At 42.4% G+C, this 15000-nt stretch overlaps 1 protein-coding gene across 2 annotated transcripts in view; it reads right to left on the reverse strand.

Annotated features, from left to right (window-relative positions):
- Window positions 1–14572: 14572 nt before the first annotated feature.
- efnb3a (ephrin-B3a) overlaps window positions 14573–15000 on the reverse strand; it is a 24817-nt gene continuing 24389 nt past the window's right edge. Inside the window, exon 4 of one of the 2 annotated variants that reach the window (XM_060895315.1) lies at window positions 14573–15000. This exon is cut by the window's right edge and continues 1789 nt beyond it. The gene's annotated coding sequence lies outside the window, so the exon portion shown is untranslated. The other variant, XM_060895314.1, reaches the window with a different exon arrangement.

A 15000-nucleotide genomic window follows, 5' to 3' on the forward strand; every position in this document is an offset into this window, starting at 1 on the left:
AGGTGTGAGAGCTGGACCACTCATCAAGTGTTTCTCTCATCTCTCAGCCTCGGATCTATCCTTCCATCCTTTCATCTCTCTCTCTCTCTCTCTCTCTCTCTCTCTCTCTCTCTCTCTCTAATGTCTGAAATGGATCAAGGTTTAATGTTGTGTTTTTATGTTTTCACACCTAGAGAGAGAGAATATCACATTATCTGTGACCAAACAACATCAGTGTCTCTCTCTCTTATTCACTCTAAACCCCAACACACACACACACACACGCACACACACAATACCAGCTTTTATGCTGTATGCCTGCACACTCGACACATCAACACACACTCTCTAACGCTCAAACTGCCCAAGGCCATTCATATTCTTATTCTAGTGTAAACCAGGTGTTGTATTATTTTATGATGTGCAATAATATTAGTTAACAGCAACAAACTGTCTCTCTAATAAAAGACTAGGCCACGCCCTTCTGTTACCGGTCAGGCCACGCCCCCTATGTAAACATACACTGACAATCTATCTATCTATCTATCTATCTATCTATCTATCTATCTATCTATCTATCTATCTATCTATCTAGTATACAGTGTGTTATAATCTGTATATTCTGCAGTAAGAGATGGAAGTGTGTATGTGTGCATGTGTGTGTGTGTGTGTGTGTGTGTGTGTGTGTGTGTGTGTGTGTGTGTGTGTCTTTGTGTGTTAACGACTGCTAAAGGTGTCCAAAATTGACAGGTGCATTGTGGTTGATGGTGTTGATGGAACAATGCTTTTGTGTGTGTGTGTGTGTGTGTGTGTGTGTGTGTGTGTGTGTGTGTGTGTGTGTGTGTGTTTGTAAAATGTATTGATCGAGCAGCACCTTTGTTTCTCTAGATATATCCAGCAGTATGTGTGTGTGTGTGTGTGTGTGTGTGTGTGTTGACTGATGAGGTCACATGTCACGGTGAAGTGTAACATTGTCAGTAAATACACAACCTGTTTTACTGCTTATGAAAAAGAAAAAAGATGGTTAACACACACAGTTTACACAGCTGATTATTGAATACAACACACACACACACACACACGCACACACACACATGCATACAGCATAAAGCTTAAAGGGTCACACTGACAAGGACGGGAAAGTAACTATACACTTATACACTTGTTGCTCTTAAAGATTCATGTACACACACACACACACACACACACACACATACATACACACACACACACATACACACACACACACACACACACACACACACACCTTTGGGAGGCAGAGAACCTTTAAATCATCTGGTGGACCAGATTTCCAGGAAATATTAAACTCATGACATGCTTGTGGTATTGAGTGAAAAACAGTGAGCAATAATTTGGACACACACTATACACACACTATACACACTACACACAGGCTCAATATACACACACTGACTCAATACACACACTACACACACTACACACAGTACACACACACTACACACAATACATACACACAAACACTGACTCAATACGTACACTATACACACTAAACACAGTACACACACTACACACAGTACACACACACACACTGACTCAATACACACACTATACACACTACACACATACACACACACACAGAATCGATACACACAATACACACAATACACACTACACACATTATACACACACACAGAATCAATACACACACTACACACAATACACACACTATACACACTACACACACACACAAAGACTCAATACACACATTACACACACTATACACAAAAGAATAATTTAATTCATTAATTATTAATCAGAATAATTGAAATATTAACTCAGCCCAACTCTCTCTACATGATAATTGATTTTGGATTCGATTTGTTGAGTTATTAACTTAATAATAATTAATCAACATTCAGCTCGTCAGCTCTGTTTCATGTTAATGATTTCTGAAATGTTTTCTGTCGTCTTATCAGCGACGTTTGAGCCCAAACTGAGCTCGAGTTTTCAGCTGCAAAAATGTTTTACACTTCAGATCAGTGATGAAAGGGCAACACCTAAGGCAAGATTCCTGCTCTGGTGCACAGTGCCGGTGCTGTTTGTGTGTGTGTGTGTGTGTGTGTGTGTGTGTGTGTGTGTGTGTGTTTACGCAGGCTCTGGTTTACTGAATTGATCTGTCTGTTAGGCTGTTGTTGGTGTGTAATGTGTCACTGCCTCCACCGCAGAGCAAATATTGAAACTCATCCCTCCGTAACTGCACGGTTCAGAGACAAGCCATCACAAACAATCATGAGCTTTTCCTCCACACACACACACACACACACACACACACACACACACACACACACACACACCTGCTGACAGGAGGACAGGAGGATCCCCCAGAAGCCTTTGTGTTTATTTTGTTCAGCACTGAAATGAAGATAAACTAGATGGAGACATTTTAAAACATTTTTTGTATTGATAATGATCTTTTTTCCTTTTTACAGATAAAAACTGTCAATGCAACACAAAATAATAATAATAATAATAATAATAATAATAATAGATTATTGACAAGACACAAAATAAATTCTCTCCACGCCCCATCAATAAGATTAACAGTGGCCACGCCTCCTTTATTAAGGCAAGCAGTGACCACGCCTCCTTCATTAAGACAAGCAGTGGCCACACCTCCTTTAATAAAACAAGCAGTGGCCACACCTCCTTCATTAAGATGATCAGTGGCCACACCCTGCTGCATTAAATGATCTGTGGCCACACCTCCTTCATTAAGATGATCAGTGGCCACACCTACTTTATTAAGATGATCTGTGGCCACACCTCCTTCATTAAGATGATCAGTGGCCACACCCTGCTTCATTAAATGATCTGTGGCCACACCTCCTTCATTAAGATGATCAGTGGCCACACCTACTTTATTAAGATGATCTGTGGCCACACCTCCTTCATTAAGATGATCAGTGGCCACACCCTGCTGCATTAAATGATCTGTGGCCACACCTCCTTCATTAAGATGATCAGTGGCCACACCCTGCTTCATTAAGATGATCTGTGGCCACACCTCCTTCATTAAGATGATCAGTGGCCACACCCTGCTTCATTAAATGATCTGTGGCCACACCTCCTTCATTAAGATGATCAGTGGCCACACCTACTTTATTAAGATGATCTGTGGCCACACCTCCTTCATTAAGATGATCAGTGGCCACACCCTGCTTCATTAAGATGATCTGTGGCCACACCTCCTTCATTAAGATGATCTGTGGCCACACCTCCTTTATTAAGATGATCTGTGGCCACACCTCCTTTATTAAGATGATCCGTGGCCACACCTTCTCCTCATGTTTCATGGTCTATGGTGGGTGGAGCGTCTGATCTGATCATACGACAACACTACAGTAATTGAACTGATATTACCCTTCTTGATAGTGAACCTAATGCCATTCACACCTGAACACTAACCGTTGCTAAGCTACATATTTAACTAGCATTAGCACAGAGCTGCTAATCTAATGTTGCCTGAGTGTTTATGCTAACTGTTAATAGTACGTCTAAGGCTGGTGTCATATCTCTGACGTAAAGACACTCAAACCCTCTCTGTCTCGACGTTCATACAATACACAACGTTTAATAAATACCGAGTCCGCGCTGTGAAGCGATCGAGATCTTTACTCCGGGTCGTTCTCACGCTTCTCGGGCCATGAGAACGTTCAGGCCTTTTAGTCCCGAGTTAAATAATGACTCATAATGAAAGAGAGGAGTGTCATTTGTTACTCTTTAATATCCTTTCACACTGTTTGACTTGCTGCGTTCAAAGGTAAGAGACACTCTGGGTTATTGCTGTGTACACACACTACACACACATTACACACACAGATTACACACGCACACACACACACACACCGTGTCAGCTCCGTATCTGTGGAAAAACATGGACATGAATCTGTCCAATGGAACAAAAGCTGAGACAGAAAGTACATTTTCCTCACCGCAGGCTCTTTTTTCCCCGAATGCTTCAACGTCACTCTGAGTGATCTGATCCCTCAAGCGACTCTCATGATTATTCAATATTCATCTTTAAAAAAAAACATCACTGACAGATTTGAATGAAATTGCCCTAAGTGTGTATAATGACTGTAATAATGAGTCAGAATTGTTCCGAGCTGTTAGCTTTTGTTCTGGGTTTGTGCTTTTGGTTGATTAGCTCCGTGTCGTAGAGTCGAGGGATCTCTCTGATGTGTTCACACTTTTACCCTCCTGTAGTGTTTACTACTTAACAACAATCCTCGACTTCGGCGCCGTGTTTGTCTGAAAGCATCTCTCCTGCACAGGTTACTGTTTAACCTCGCCGTTGTGTGTTTAATGTAATGAACACACTCCACAGTCGATGATTTGTGGCTCTGCTCTGTTTTAAAAAGGTCAACTGTCTCGATAAGGGAGCGTCACTGTGTTTAACTCATTAGCTCATCCACTCTAATGCTAAACTTAGCACCGCTGTAGATATCACAGGCTGAAGAAAATGTCCACCGACGCCGGACGAGGATCGTTCAGGTAGTTACAGTTATGACAACACTGTTGCTAGGCAACCGGGAAGCAAGGACTCTGCTGTTATTTGGCTGGAAATGTACATGTTAGCTGACTAGCATGTTAGCTGTTAAGTATTTTTTAAGTATTTAACATATGTCACCTGATAAAGGTCCAGCAGTCTAATGAACGTTAGATTCTCTGTTTGAGATGAAAATCGTCTTGATCTAAATTAATTAAAAGTTAGGACAGAAAAAAGCTGGACTCTTATTTCATTAGGGTCAAAAAACAAGGCGTCAACTTGGCTAACAAAACTGCTCACAATTAAAAAAAACACTATTAATAAACTTGTGTGTGTGCAGACTGCCTTTTTGATAAGTGTGTGAGGGTGTGAGTGTTTGTTTTTCTGTGTGAGACCTGTTGAAGGAGTGTGTTTGTGTGCTTGTGGGTGTGAGTCGTGTTGAAGGAGTGTGTGTCCTGTTAAATGAGTGTGTGTGTGTGTCCTGTTAAATGTGTGTTTGTGTGTCCTGTTAAATGTGTGTGTGTGTGTCCTGTTAAATGTGTGTTTGTGTGTCCTGTTAAATGTGTGTGTGTGTCCTGTTAAATGAGTGTGTATGTGTGTCCTGTTAAATGAGTGTGTGTGTGTCCTGTTAAATGTGTATGTGTGTGTGTCCTGTTAATGAGTGTGTGTGTCCGCTTAAATGAGTGTGTGTGTGTGTGTGTGTGTGTTCTGTTAAATGAGTGTGTGTGTGTGTCCTGTTAAATGAGTGTGTGTGTGTGTGTGTGTGTGTGTGTGTGTGACATGTCCCATAATCTAAACTAAACATCTAGACTTTATTGATTTAATAGCGTTTTTTAAGTTAAACCTGACTCTTTAAACCTGACTCTTTAAACCTGACTCTTTAAACCTGACTCTATTTATTTTATTCACTTCTACGATCTTCCTGCTGAAGAGATGAAGAACCTGCAGGAAATGTGGATTATATCCAATAAGAAGTGTCTACTTTCATCACAGGACGTCATGCGTCTGATTTGGTTCATTAAAACGCTCCGTCGGTGTTAACTGTTACTAACACAGTAGCACAGGAGAGTTGCGGCTCTCGGAAAAGATGACGACGGACCACAGAGGACGAGTTAGAGGACGAGTTAGAGGACGAGAAGCGTCGTGTTCATCAGACACCGAACCTTTTATCCCCTGTCAGGGGTTTCACATCAACACGTTTATTCACATTTACATTCACCACAGAATTAGTGTGTAACTGATGTCCCAGCTGGTGACGACAAACATCACAAAAATTCCAAACACACATTAGAATATTGTTAGTACAGAATATTAGGAAAGAAAGAATTAATAGATTCTGATAATATGTTACAATTAGGGATTTTTCTGAAGTCTTTTTTCCAAAATTTGCTGCTTTTTTGTAAATTCGTGCTTTTTTTCTTGGGAATTTGCTGCTGTTTTTTTCTCACTATGTGCTGCTGTTTTTCAGCGTGAATTCCCTGTCTTACTGAATTTGAGCTCATATTTATTTGATGTTCTGTGGTTTTGGTTTGTTTAATTTGTTTGTACTCGTCATTCATCTCGTGTATCATCATCATCATCATCACCTCCATCACTGGAGTTAAAACTTTAATTATAAAACTATCAAAATCTTTTTTTCCCATTTTATTGCTTTGAGCCTTTTTTTTATGTCTCTCTCTGTTTGATTAAGATTTTTGTGAATCTCTCTCTCTCACTATTTGTCTCTCTCTATTTCTCTCTCTCTCTTCTCTCTCTCTCTCTCTCGCTCTCTCTTCTCTCTCTCTCTCTCTCTCTCTCTCTCTTCTCTCTCTCTCTCTCTCTCTCTTCTCTCTCTCTCTCTCTTTTCTCTCTCTCACTATTTCTCTCTCTCTTCTCTCTCTCTTTTCTCTCTCTCTCTCTCTCTCTCTCTCTCTCTCTCTCTCTCTCTCTCTCTCTCTCTTTTCTCTCTCTCACTATTTCTCTCTCTCTCTCTCTCTCTCTCTCTCTCTCTCTCTCACACTATTTCTCTCTCTCTTCTCTCTCTCTCTCTCTTTTCTCTCTCTCTCTCTCTCTCTTCTCTCTCTCTCGCTCTCTTTTCTCTCTCACTATTTATCTCTCTCTTCTCTCTCTCTCTCTTTTCTCTCTCTCTCTCTCTCTCTCTCTCTCTCTCTCTCTCTCTCTCTCTCTCTCTCGCTCTCTCTCTCTCTCTATTTCTCTCTCTCTCTCTCTCTCTCTCTCTCTCTCTCTCTCTCTCTCTCTCTCTCTCTCTCTCTCTCCCTCCCTCTTTTCTCTCCCACCCCTTGATCTTGTCTTTGTATCTGGGTTTCTTTCATTTCTTTGATATCTTATTTTTTATCTCTGCCTTTGTGAAAGGTCAATATTTCGGAGCTCGTGGCGTGTGAGAGCTGATCTTTAACTCGGCTTCTCGGGAGTTCCAATTCTCTTCGGATGTTAAGTTCCTTCAAAATGTGAGAGCTGAACAAAGTGAGGCTGTGATTTACATGAATGAGTGAGAGACTCGTCTTTGGTTGTTTATCTCTTGTTGTTGTTGTTGTTGTTGTTTGTGGGCGTGGCCTGGTGAGTGTAAAATGGAGGTACGTCTTTCATTAAAAGATGAAATAAATAAATAACCGAGGACATGTGTGTGTATATGTGTGTGTTATTAATTCACACACCATTACAGCAGAGGAGTGTGTGTGTGTATGTGTGTTATTAATTCACACACCATTACAGCAGAGGAGTGTGTGTGTGTGTGTGTGTGTGTGTGTGTTTGTGTGTGTGTGTGTGTTTGTGTGTGTAATACAGATATACGATCAAATATTGAAGTTATTTATGATAGACTGTGGTGACCACCTTCACTTCTTCATTCTTTTATTGTAGCTGTCAAAGCATTTAACCTTGTGTGTGTGTGTGTGTGTGTGTGTGTGTGTGTGTGTGTGAGAACATTAGGGAGTGTGTAGCCATTATTAGTAGATTTATAGAAGTAAAACATTGGCCTGCTTTTGGACAGTGTAACATGACTATAGTGCTTTGGGAGTGTGGAGGAATAACTCATCATGAGCGCACGCATACACACACACACACACACACACACACACACATGCACACACACACACACGTTCTCTCTTTCTCTCTTGCTGGGTGTCATAAGGGCCAGAAATCAAAGCCTTGCACTTTGAGTGTGTTTAAAAGTACACTGTGTGAACGTGGAGGATTTTGTGGTTGTGTCTGACTGTATTGTGATTACATCGTCATGGTAACGTGCGGACAGGTCTACTGCACTGTTTTAATTCTGCATTAAAGCTCGACTATGTGGAAAAACTTTGAAAAAGCTAGCAAAAGCAGATTAATTCAAGATTAGCTAAGGTCATCAAACAGGCCGTAGCTCCGCCCACTTTTAACAGGCTGGAAGTAAGATCCTGAAAATAAACATCTCACCTTTAAAAAAAAGTCAAGCTCTGTAAATAGCAGTGTAACCCGTCCTGGATAAATGTTCCTGTGTGTCAGATGAAGATGAGACGAGTCGCGCGTTCATGTAGGAATACATGTGTGGAATACATACGTGGTGTCTCCGATGGGACACGTGGCGTCGCTGAGTATTAACAGGTTTCTGTTTTTAAAACGTTCTGAAAGCTCTGTTCTGTACACCAGGCCTTTAGAATGTAAGGTTCGGGGTTTTCGATTTGAGACGCAGCTCGTGACCCAGCGGAAAGAGCGATCACTAAACGTTCTAAAGAGAAACAGACGTGGAGTTGGTCTGCTTAACGTCAGCGGGCATGAAATCTCAAAGCCTTTTACAGTTGGACTGGAACCCAGACGGAGAGAGAGATGTTCTGGATCTGACATAAGTGTGTGTGTGTGTGTGTGTGTGTGTGTGTGTGTGTGTGTGTGTATGTTGTGTGAACCAGCACATTTACTCCTTTGGTTTTTCTTTACCTGTGTGTTCAGATCGTACAGTGATCCCCAAAGGCAGTAAATCTGGATTTGGAGGCTGGTCAAAGTTTCACAGAGAATTTCCTCATGGTCATTTGGGGAACCCGGGATCTCCGAGCTGTACCACTGAACCCTGGCAGCTCGTCCTGCTGCTGCTGCTGCTTTCAGGCAATAAGTACTCTTACATATGGACTTGTATTAGCGTGGGATGATGGGACTCATTAACCTTGTGTGTGTGTGTGTGTGTGTGTGTGTGTGTGTGTGTGTGTGTGTGTGTGTGTGTTTGATGGTGGTGTGTTTATTGCAATGTGGCTTTTTTCCATATTAGCAGGAGGAACGCAACGGAGCAACGGCACAGAGATGAAATAAACATTTACACAACAGACAATCAGCAGAACACAGAGAACACACACACACACACACACACACCAGAGTAGTCTAATCTGGAGGTATGTACTAGTGCCTGTGTGTGTTTAAGAGTGTGTGTTCTGTTTGTGGCTCTGATTTTTGATGGAGTACTAATGCGCGATGCCATTAATGGTTAGGAAATGTGTGTGTGTGTGTGTGTGTGTGTGTGGGAGTGTGTGTGTGGCTTTGGGAGTGTGCCCTACATTCCATGTTAACCCGGTTCACTCAGCTGGAATCTCTCTCTGAAGCTCCTCAGCAGAATTAGCCAAATTTACCCGCGTGTACGTGATGCTCGCTAAACTGTGTCAAGCCAAAAAAGACACGCACACGCGCACACACACACACACACACACACACACACTAATGTAAGCAGATGATAGAGTTCTCCATCCTACTCTACATCCCCAAAATAATTGCTGTATTTTTTGTTAAATGTCAGGGTGAAATGTTTATAGGTCTAAACATCTAAATGTCAGACAGAAAGATCCACAAGCTGCAGCACAGTCGAGTTCATTTTCTCTTCAATACTTTAAATTCAAATTCCTTCTTTAATATAATTCTTTTTTTGGCAAACTTTGGCAAACACTTAGGGAAGGCTGTAGAACTTCCTGTGAAGCCTCATAAAGCTCTGGTGACGTGTTATTAATAATTCCATGATGATGTTCAGCGTTATAATCCTGTATCTGTTCATCATCAAGTGACTCGTGACATCGTCCTCGATTCTGATTGGTCAGACAATGCTGACTTAATGTCCTATAACAGTGACTCTTTTCTGATTCCTTATTGTTTCTATAGTAATGTGTCCAGCTTGGGCGCCATATAAGGAGAGACGTGTGTGTATGATGTGGTGAAGGAGTCTCCAGTGTGAGCTCTGTGGACCAGTCAGAGGTGAAGCTGGAACAGGAAGTTCTCCACATCTTCAGCACAGAGGAGATTATTTTCTCTTATTAACTTGAAGAGAGAGAGTAAAGAGAGACTGCTGAGGGGACGAGTGTTTAGAGCTGAGAGAATAAAGAGAGACTGCTGAGGGGACGAGTGTTTAGAGCTGAGAGAATAAAGAGAGACTGCTGAGGGGACGAGTGTTTAGAGCTGAGAGAATAAAGAGAGACCGCTGAGGGGACGAGTGTTTAGAGCTGAGAGAATAAAGAGAGACCGCTGAGGGGACGAGTGTTTAGAGCTGAGAGAATAAAGAGAGACCGCTGAGGGGACGAGTGTTTAGAGCTGAGAGAATAAAGAGAGACTGCTGAGGGGACGAGTGTTTAGAGCTGAGAGAATAAAGAGAGACTGCTGAGGGGACGAGTGTTTAGAGCTGAGAGAATAAAGAGAGACTGCTGAGGGGACGAGTGTTTAGAGCTGAGAGAATAAAGAGAGACTGCTGAGGGGACGAGTGTTTAGAGCTGAGAGAATAAAGAGAGACCGCTGAGGGGACGAGTGTTTAGAGCCAAGAGAATAAAGAGAGACTGCTGAGGGGACGAGTGTTTAAAGCTGAGAGAATAAAGAGAGACTGCTGAGGGGACGAGTGTTTAGAGCTGAGAGAATAAAGAGAGACCGCTGAGAGGACGAGTGTTTAGAGCTGAGAGAATAAAGAGAGACCGCTGAGGGGACGAGTGTTTAGAGCTGAGAGAATAAAGAGAGACTGCTGAGGGGACGAGTGTTTAGAGCTGAGAGAATAAAGAGAGACTGCTGAGGGGACGAGTGTTTAGAGCTGAGAGAATAAAGAGAGACTGCTGAGGGGACGAGTGTTTAGAGCTGAGAGAATAAAGAGAGACTGCTGAGGGGACGAGTGTTTAGAGCTGAGAGAATAAAGAGAGACCGCTGAGGGGACGAGTGTTTAGAGCTCAGAGAGTAAAGAGAGACCGCTGAGGGGACGAGTGTTTAGAGACAACAGGATGTTCCTTGTTTATGAATGTAACTATAAACGGATAAAAAGTGTGTGTAATTTAAACTCTTGTCCTCCTGCAGTGTTAATTATTCTGTGTGTTTTATTCCTCATGTATTTGGGTTTATTACAGTTTATAAAAACCTTCACAGATCACTGGGAGTAAATTAAAGGCTGTAATAACTGCAGTTTGATGACTTACTGAGGGCTTCACAGGAAGGGTTACAGAAATCTCAGCTTCGTATCACAATTTATGGCTCCTTCCATGGTGGAAAGTCGTTCTGTGAAACACAGAGTTTGCTTTATGGTTTCGCACGTAATGGGAGCCACGGCGTCCAAAACGTTCCCCCTTTTGCCTCGTAAATCCACTGAACGTTCTCCCAGCAGCGTTGGGAATCATCCAGGCGCTTCTCGGCCCAATGTTAGATGAGCGTTTATGATCTCGGTGGTTTCCACCTTCTCCCGCGAAACTCATTTTTTTCTAATTTTGGAGTCTGGAGCGCTGAGCGAAGAGCCGCCTGCAGGTTTTTATGAGCCTCTGAGACTCCCAGGATGATTTTACCCTGCGTGCTTAGAGAAACTCTGGCAGATCGGACGCTCTGGGGAAAAGTTAGTGCTCGTCCAAGCAGGGAACGGTTTGGAGGATAATCAAATTCACACAATTTTCTCATTTCTCAAATGGTAGTCAGTTAGCCAGGATGTGTTCAGAGCAAAAGTTTGTTCCTTCTGCTTTTTTGCACTCGAGCTACGAGGATAAATGTAGCAACAAAGCAAACTTGTTATCAGTTTGAGTAAAAGGAGGTGTGGCCTCTGTGTTGTCAGTCTGAGTAAAAGGAGGCGTGGCCTCGGTGTCTGTTATCAGTCTAAGTAAAAGGAGGTGTGGCCTCTGTGTCTGTTGTCAGTCTGAGTAAAAGGAGGCGTGGCCTCTGTGTCTGTTGTCAGTCTGAGTAAAAGGAGGCGTGGCCTCTGTGTCTGTTATCAGTCTGAGTAAAAGGAGGCGTGGCCTATGTGTCTGTTGTCAGTCTGAGTAAAAGGAGGTGTGGCCTCTGTGACTGTTGTCAGTCTGAGTAAAAGGAGGTGTGGCCTCTGTGTCTGTTATCAGTCTGAGTAAAAGGAGGCGTGGCCTCTGTGTCTGTTGTCAGTCTGAGTAAAAGGAGGCGTGGCCTCTGTGTCTGTTATCAGTCTGAGTAAAAGGAGGCGTGGCCTCTGTGTCTGTTATCAGTCTGAGTAAAAGGAGGCATGGCCTCTGTGTCTGTTAGTCTGAGTAAAAGGAGGCGTGGCCTCTGTGACTGTTGTCAGTCTGAGTAAAAGGAGGTGTGGCCTCTGTGACTGTTGTCAGTCTGAGTAAAAGGAGGTGTGGCCTCTGTGTCTTATCAGTCTGAGTAAAAGGAGGCGTGGCCTCTGTGTCTGTTATCAGTCTGAGTAAAAGGAGGCGTGGCCTCTGTGTCTGTTGTCAGTCTGAGTAAAAGGAGGCGTGGCCTCTGTGTCTGTTATCAGTCTGAGTAAAAGGAGGCGTGGCCTCTGTGTCTGTTGTCAGTCTGATTAAAAGGAGGCGTGTCCTCTGTGTCTGTTGTCAGTCTGATTAAAAGGAGGTGTGGCCTCTGTGTCTGTTGTCAGTCTGATTAAAAGGAGGCGTGGCCTCTGTGTCTGTTGTCAGTCTGATTAAAAGGAGGTGTGGCCTCTGCGTGTGTCTGTATATGTGTGTCTGTATGTGTCTTTATGTGTGTGGGTCTGTAGGGGTGTGTGTTTCTGTATGCGTGTGTCTTTATGTGTGTGGGTCTGTATGTGTGTGTGTGTGTATATGTGTGTGTGTGTGTTTTCTTTGCCCCAGGTGACCATTTTCAGGCCTTTTATATCTGAATGGATTTGGCCTGCATTGAGTAACTGACTGAGGAAAATTGATTTAAAATGTTACAGAAATCCTTTATACAAATACAGTCATGAGGAAAAGAGAAGTCGAGACTCCTTCAGCTCGGTGTGTGTAGGATTAAATAAATAGATAAATAAATAAATAAATAAATATTTTTCCAGAAGTTTAACAGGCATTCAGAGCAGGTGAGTCATTCACTAACCTGTAGCTCTTCCTTTACTAACAATAAGCCGCAGTAACACTTTCTGTAGGAGTTTCAGCCTCTCACGTCTTTAAGGATCTTTAATTTCTGCACCAGAAAACAAGACCAGATCATCAGATGCTTCATGGTGTAGGTGTGAGATGTTTGTAGGGATGTGCTGTTTTTACATGATGACCAAACATCTCCACTGTGGTCTCCTCAGTCCAAGGGATATGTATCGATCCATTAGAAGAGCAGAACCAGAACCAGCTCCACTGAGGTCGGAGCTTCATGACTTTTGTTCTGCTTTTATAGAGATGATCACATTCTGGCTGCTGAACTAATCCTGTGAATGTCATTATGATCAGCTGGCTGCTAATTCACTCTCGTAATGATTCTAGTTACTGAGTTACTGCTTTAGTGCTGCTTTACTTTTAGAGGGAAAAGGTTCACATTTTAAACTCAAACTCTCTCCTTTTGTTTTTTTTTTCATTTGAGCTCATTACTGTGTTTGAAGTAACTGATGATCACACAATTATTATTTAGGCCCTGATACATAAAACTATTACTTTCTATTATATTTTCTATGTATGTAAGACTGTATATAAAGGCACGTGTTTGTGTGTGTGTGTGTGTGTGTGTGTGTGTGTGTGTGTGTGTGTGAGTATCAGACGGACCGTCAGTCCTCCTTTGAGTTGGCTATTATTAGGCTGTTGCCTGAAAGCATGTCCATCACACATCACTTACAAAATTCTCTTTCACATACACTCTCTCTCTTATACACACACACACACACACACACACACACACACACAGAGGACCATAGCCTCACTTTGTCGTGGGTCATTTGAGTTTCTGTCAGAACAGTGTTTTGATTTCAAATTCAGAGTTCATAGAGCTAAGGGCTAAGACAGATGGCATGTGATGGAGTGTGTGTGTGTGTGTGTGTGTGTGTGAGAGTGTGTGTGAGTGAAGGTGAGACGGTCAGAAGCACAGTGATCACACGATTAATATGCCAACGATGTCGGTCACAGCTTGAATCCCGACAGTCTGTGGACCAAAAGAGAACAGAAGAAAGAAAAGTTACAGAAAAGAGGAAGAAGAAAACAGCAGAAGAAACAAAGAGAAAATGATTAACGAAAATAAAATAAAAGACAAATTGATAGAAGGAAAAATTACAAGATGTGAGGAAAGTGAAGAAGAGAAATATTACAGAGAGGAAGACATGATTTCTGACCTCTGGCTGTGTCAAGAATGTGGGCGGGGCAAATTCGAATTATATGCAAATGAGAAGGGAAGTGTTGATCGTGAGAGCCAATAGGAGTGAGCCAAAGTAAAACATGGAACGTCCTCATTATCAGGATGATGAGGGATGCACCAGTCGCTATTATGATGTCATCACTGTTTGCATCAAACTCCTCCCCTTCCTGAGTTTTCTGAGAAATTATTTTATTATACAATTTTTTGTTTAGACATTTTATAGAACAGCAACAATATTCTTATCGTCTTCAACATTTTCTAAATGTTTATTTGAGTCTGGTTGAAAAAAACCTTTTAATGTGGTACAATACAGTTGGGGTGTGTGTGTGTGTGTGTGTGTGTGTGTGTGTGTGTGAGTTTGCCTCTGGAATATCGAGGCAACTGCCACCACTTACTGCGTCTTCGTCTTTTCCTCTTCTTTTAGATTACAGTATGATTTACGCTCCTGTTGGATCGGGTTGTAGGAAAGGCCCGGATGGGGCGGAGCACCAATAGAAGCCTCGCCACACCCAACCACCCACCCACCCACCCACCTCCTCTGTGATTGGCTCACAGAGACGTGTGACGTAAACACAGAAACTTGCTTGAACTTAAACTCTTGCTCCATTTGTTTAAAACTCTGACGTCTGACTAGAACTCGTCCCTTTTATCATTTCGAACGTGACTTCCCACAAAACCACAGGCACAACAACACACACATCTACATTAAGGAGCGTCGGTGTTGCGTTGCTCTCAAGAGCCGTGTGGAGGTGACTTGTTTGTGTCATCATGGAAAATTATACGAGCTCCCGAGTGTTAATTCCGTTCTCACGTGCCTTCACCTCATAATGCTAATATTTCTGACATTAGTGCAAGAGGCGGAGCTTTAACCTGATTGGTTGGATGTTTATGTCTGTAGTTCACCAGAAGCTTGTCCTCAGGGCAGACATTCTATTACACGAATATAAGGAGACACTTTTGTTGCCTTAAACGTGACTGAT

This window comes from Tachysurus vachellii, chromosome 20, assembly GCF_030014155.1.
Source record: "Tachysurus vachellii isolate PV-2020 chromosome 20, HZAU_Pvac_v1, whole genome shotgun sequence".
Taxonomy (NCBI): Eukaryota; Metazoa; Chordata; class Actinopteri; order Siluriformes; family Bagridae; genus Tachysurus; species Tachysurus vachellii.